The following is a 5,726-nucleotide window of genomic DNA, read 5'->3' on the forward strand; positions in this document are numbered from 1 at the left end:
GAGAGAGAGAGAATCCCACACACCCCACACACCACACACACACACACACCCTTCACGTCTTTTAACCTCCCACTCCACTCTAACCAAACAAGCTGCGCCCAAATATAACACACACACACACACACCATCATTAGTATTTTGGGTAAAACAAAATCTACTTTTTGTATTTGAATTTCAGATTTGACTTGACGAGGAAATGGTAGAGCTGGGCTAGTCGGTAAGTCGATCGATAACTTTAATGTAGTAGGGCGAAATTATGGCGAAATGATTTCATGACATGGTTTTTCCAGTGAGGGTTTACTGATTTAATTTGATGCAATGCTTAATAGTGTTAAGATGCAAATCTTGTAAGCATAGGTAATGATTGTGAAAATGATGTCTTGAAGAAATGTATGATAGTGTACAAGACAAAGACAGATATAGAGACGGAGAGAGAGAGAGAGAGAGAGAGAGAGAGAGAGAGAGAGGAGATCGAGATAGAGAGAGGAGAGAAGAGATAGAGAGAGAGAGAGAGGGATCTAGGAGAGAGATAGAGAGAAAGAGAGAGAGACATAAATACAGAGAAACCAGAGACAGCAATAGAGAGTAAGAGAGAGAGAGTAAGAGAGAGAGAGAGAGAGAGAGAGAGAGAGAGAGAGAGAGAGAGAGAGAGAGAAAGAGAGAGAGAGTATGTGAGATTAGATAGATAGATAGAGATATACATACATAAGGGCAAATTGTATAGATAGATCGATAGTCGACTAGAGATAGGTGAGTGAGAGAGCAAGAGAGAGAGAGAAGTAGAGAGAGAGAGAGAGATAGAGAGAGAGAGAGAGTAGATAGACAGACAGACAGAGAGAGATATAGACTAGTAGAGATAGAGAGACATAAAGACATAGACAAGCAGATACAGAAAGAGAGAGGAGAGATAGAGGAGAGAGAGATATAGAGAAGAGAGAGAGAGAGAGAGATAGATATATAATACATAAAGCTTAGATAGATAGATATAGATATACATACATAAGGCAAATGTTTAGAATAGAGAGTCGATAGTCGATAGAGACAGATACAGAGACAGATACAGAGACAGAGATATAGAGATCAGAGAGAGAGAGAGATAGAGAGATTAGACTCAGAGATAGATAGAGACAGAGACTAGAGAATAGATAGAGACATAAATACAGATAAAAGAATATAGTAAAAGAGATCTATATATTAAGGGATAGAGATATACAAGATAGAGATAGAGAGAGCGAGAGAGAGAGAGAAGTTCTCGATATAGAGATAAGAGAGCGCGAGAGAGATATAGAGAGAAAGAGAGAAAGGTGGAGAGATACACAGACACACGTACAAATGTACTGAAATTGAAATGACCTTTTTAAATTACGTGTTACATATTTTATGATAACCAATATTAATAAGTCCGTATGCGTATTTTTCTTTTTGCCAGGGCTTGCTTTTCAAAATGGCACGTGCACCAAATTTAGTCAGTCCATTGTTGAAGCTTTAAAAACACAAGAGACTGCAACTCTAGTAGCTCACGAAATCGCCCACAGGTAAACACCAAACCCTCTCCCTACTACCGCCTCCCCCTCCAACAACAAGCAAAGAAACAAACAGACAAAAAACAAACCCTCCAACTATTTACATATTTACATCAAATATATATATATATATTTTAAAAGGGAAAACAAGAACAAAATAAATAAACAAAAAGCAAAGCTAAGCAAAACAAAGCAGGACATAGGAGAGCAAAGCAAAACTAAGCAATTATTCAAGCCATAGCAAAACAAAGCTAAACAAAGCAAAGAAAACCATACCATGCCAAACCAAGCAAAGCAAAATCAAAATAAACCAAAGAAAACCAAGCAAAGCGAAACGAACGAAAGTAAAACGAAACCATGCAAAGCAAAGCAAAGCAAAGCAAAGCAAAGCAAAAACAAGTTTCTATTCAGATCGACTTTGATGATTTACCACCAAGGGCTAAAATTATATAATAATTAATTTTGAATTTAGACTGCCCGTTCACAGTTATGTGTCCAAAATATTTTTTATTTTTATTATTTTTATAATTACTTTTTAGAAACGCACAAACAAATTTTTTATTTAAACTTCCCCATTTATATTTAGAGTAATTATTCCAAATTGCCCCTGTAAGCTTCTGTCCCGAGCCAGATTTCTGGCTAACCAGAGACCGGCCTCGGCACAGACATGCTCGAAACTCTAACGGCATTATGGGCATGGCCAAAACGTACCCGACCCGACTCTGGTGATTTACTGGTTAAGCCCTTGTCTCGTTGTTTTGGGGTTGGTATCTCGGTACATAAAATATTATCTCGAGTACTCTGACCGTGAGACAGCAAGACGGGCATTTGGACAGTCAGCAAATACGTATTTAACCATGACTTTATTGAAAGGGGTGTACTGTCGGGTTTCTTCCTGCAGTGTGAGTATTAATGATTAATATGTGAACATTTTGTTACCAGGGAGCTCGAAAATTATCGATGTAAAGGTATTTCACGTCAAACATAGTATTGTTGTTGTATTAGAGCATGAATCTTTGACTACCGTTTGGTAGGTACAGATTGCGCAGTTTTTATATTCATTATTCTCTGAAATCGGCCTCGGTGGCGTCGAGGTTAGGCCATCGGTCTACAGGCTGGTAGGTACTGAGTTCGGATCCCAGTCGAGGCATGGGATTTTTAATCCAGATACCGACTCCAAACCCTAAGTGAGTGCTCCGCAAGGCTCAATGGGTAGGTGTAAAACCACTTGCACCGACCAGTGATCCATAACTGGTTCAACAAAGGCCATGGTTTGTGCTATCCTGCCCGTGAGAAGCGCAAATAAAAGATCCCTTGCTGCTTGTCGTAAAAGAGTAGCCTATGTGGCGACAGTGGGTTTTCTCTAAAAACAGTGGCAGAATGACCATATGTTTGACGTCCAATAGCCGATGATAAGATAAAAAAATCAATGTGCTCTAGTGACGTAGTTAAATAAAACAAACTTTATTTTCTGACGGTAATGAGAGCGTCATAACAGTCCAAATGTCGTCCTGCTCTCTTATGGTCAGAGTACTGGAGCTAATAAAACACATTATATCAGTAATGACAGCCTGGACACAAGTGTAGAAGAACTCTCCCGGTTCCTAATACTGTTATTGGTAGATGCGTAGATTTGTTTTTAAAATAATACAATAACTTTTTACGAAACAAATACATTTATTTTTCATCCTATAATTATTTCAGCCTGGGTGCGGCGCACGATGGTCAAAATAACGTTTGTCCTAACAACAACAAAAACGTCATGTCGACTAGCATCTCAATTCCGAACCGGAGCAAGGCTTCTAACCCGTGGCTGTTCTCAGAATGTTCACAGACCACAATATCGGACTACATCGGAAAGTAACTATCCGTTTTTCTTTCTTTCTTTCTTTCTTTCTTTCTTTCTTTCTTTCTTTCTTTCTTTCTTTCCTTTTTCTTTCTTTAGTTCTTTCCTTCGTACTCTCTCGCTCTATTTTTTTTCTCTCTCTCTCTTTCTTTCGTCTTCTTCTTACTACACCTCCCAGTGACGGATCCAGAAAATCCATTTATGCGAGGGGGGGGGGGGGGGGGGGGCAATGACGAGACGGAATGCCGATGGAACTTTGGGGGAAGTTTGGAGGGGATCGTAAAAAAAATGAAAATTAGTATATAATACAAGTATAACTGTTGCAAAATTTAGCCCCCCCCCCTAGATCTGCCTCTGCTTCCTCCTCTTCTTCGTAGGCTAAGAACAAATTTTGAGAACCATTTTTCTTTCAAGAAATTTCCTCCTTTTTTTCGTTCGCTCCAGGCGGACTGACGGGTGCACGACGAAGCGTGATGGAACCCCACAGAACATAGCTCAATATATACAGACTCCGTTCGGACAGAAGTACCCCGCCGACATCCAGTGCGAGATCTACCTCGGGGACAAGTCTAAGTTCTGTAGGGTAAGTTTGACACTCGGGACTCTACGGCAAATTCCACGAATCAAACCTCGCACATACGTCATTCGGCTCAGTGAGTCATACCTTGAACGTACGACAATCGACTACATGATAAAAAGTATCGGTAAATCCAAGACAGGACTTTTTGACATGTTTGAGCGAACCGCGAAATTGGAAACACACAGAGAAATTATCGCCTGATTATATTCAAATTGTGTTTGGTAGAATCATACGGTCATACCTAGCATTTACGACATTCGACTCCATGAATCATACCTCACACATACGACATATAAAGTCTCGGTAAATTCAACACACATATTATGACATTTGACCAAGTAAATCTGAAAACACGGCGGAATTATTCCCTCATTCTTCTCAAATATAATTGGTCGTAGTGGATAATAAATACCAAAGTAAGCTCCCCCCCCCCCCCCCGCCCTCGAACAAAATAAAAAAAATAAAAATAAAAACGAAATAAAAAGAGCAACCCCCCCCCCCCCCTCCCCCGCTACAAAAGTTGCCTAGAGTATATGGAAAATGTAAACGAAAGTATTTAGGTTATCAAGGCAAATGAATTGGCACCAAGGCCAATGTACCGAGGTTTCTGTTCAATCCATGCTTTATATATATATATATATATATATATATATATATATATATATATATATATATATATATATATATATATAATAATAAAAAAAAACATAAACTCTCTATATATGTATACACACACACACACACACACACACACACACACACGCACACATACACACACACACACACATCCCCCCCACACAAACATATCCCCCACACACAAACACACACACACACATCCCCCCACACAAACATATCCCCCCACACACAAACACACACACACACACACACACACACACACACACACACACACACATACACACACACACATACTCTAGGCAACTTTTATAACTTCAACTTTCATGGTGAGTAACGAAATATTATTATTTGGGGCGCCGTGGCATTATTGTTAAATAGCACTCTTGTGGTTACAAAAATAAACTAGGAAATAAAAAAATAATAATAATAAAAAAAAGAAAAAAAAGAAGATACACGAGGTCAAAATAGTGTAATGCTTGGATGACGTCATGTGTTTCAGACGGTGTACAACCGCGGCGGCAGGGTGTTCGACGACATGTGTCACAGCCTCTACTGCCTCAACAGCACCAGCAACCGCTGTTTCCCGACACTGGCTCACGACGGGACCTCATGTGGGAACAAGAAGGTATGACGTCATTATCAGAATGGCTGCTAGGTCGTGCTCCATAAGCTGTGTAATTTCGACTATGCATAGATCTGTGAAAGTGTACGGTCGTAGATCTAATTGTCAAACCCAAATACGTCTACAAAGACCTATTGTTGTATTACCAACCCAAGCAGTGATGGTTTTTTTTTTTTTTTTTTTTTTTATTTCTTATTTAATTTAGTTTTTAATGAAATCACCCCTCCCCTCCCCTATCCGATTATATGTGCGCTTTTACAAGCTCCAGAAATGATGGTTTTGTTTTTACTTCTTATTTAATTTTGTTTTTAATGAAATCACACACGCACTCCGCCCCATCCGATTATATGCGCGGCTTTACCAGCCCAAGCAGTGATTGTTTTTAACTTCTTATTTAATTTAGTTTTTAATGAAATCACACACGCACCCCCGCCTCTATCCGACTATATGTGCGGTTTTACCAGCCCAAGCAGTGACGGTTTTTTTAATTCTTATTTAATTTTGTTTTTAATCCCCCCC

This window comes from Gigantopelta aegis, chromosome 7 (genome assembly GCF_016097555.1).
Source record: "Gigantopelta aegis isolate Gae_Host chromosome 7, Gae_host_genome, whole genome shotgun sequence".
Taxonomy (NCBI): domain Eukaryota; kingdom Metazoa; phylum Mollusca; class Gastropoda; order Neomphalida; family Peltospiridae; genus Gigantopelta; species Gigantopelta aegis.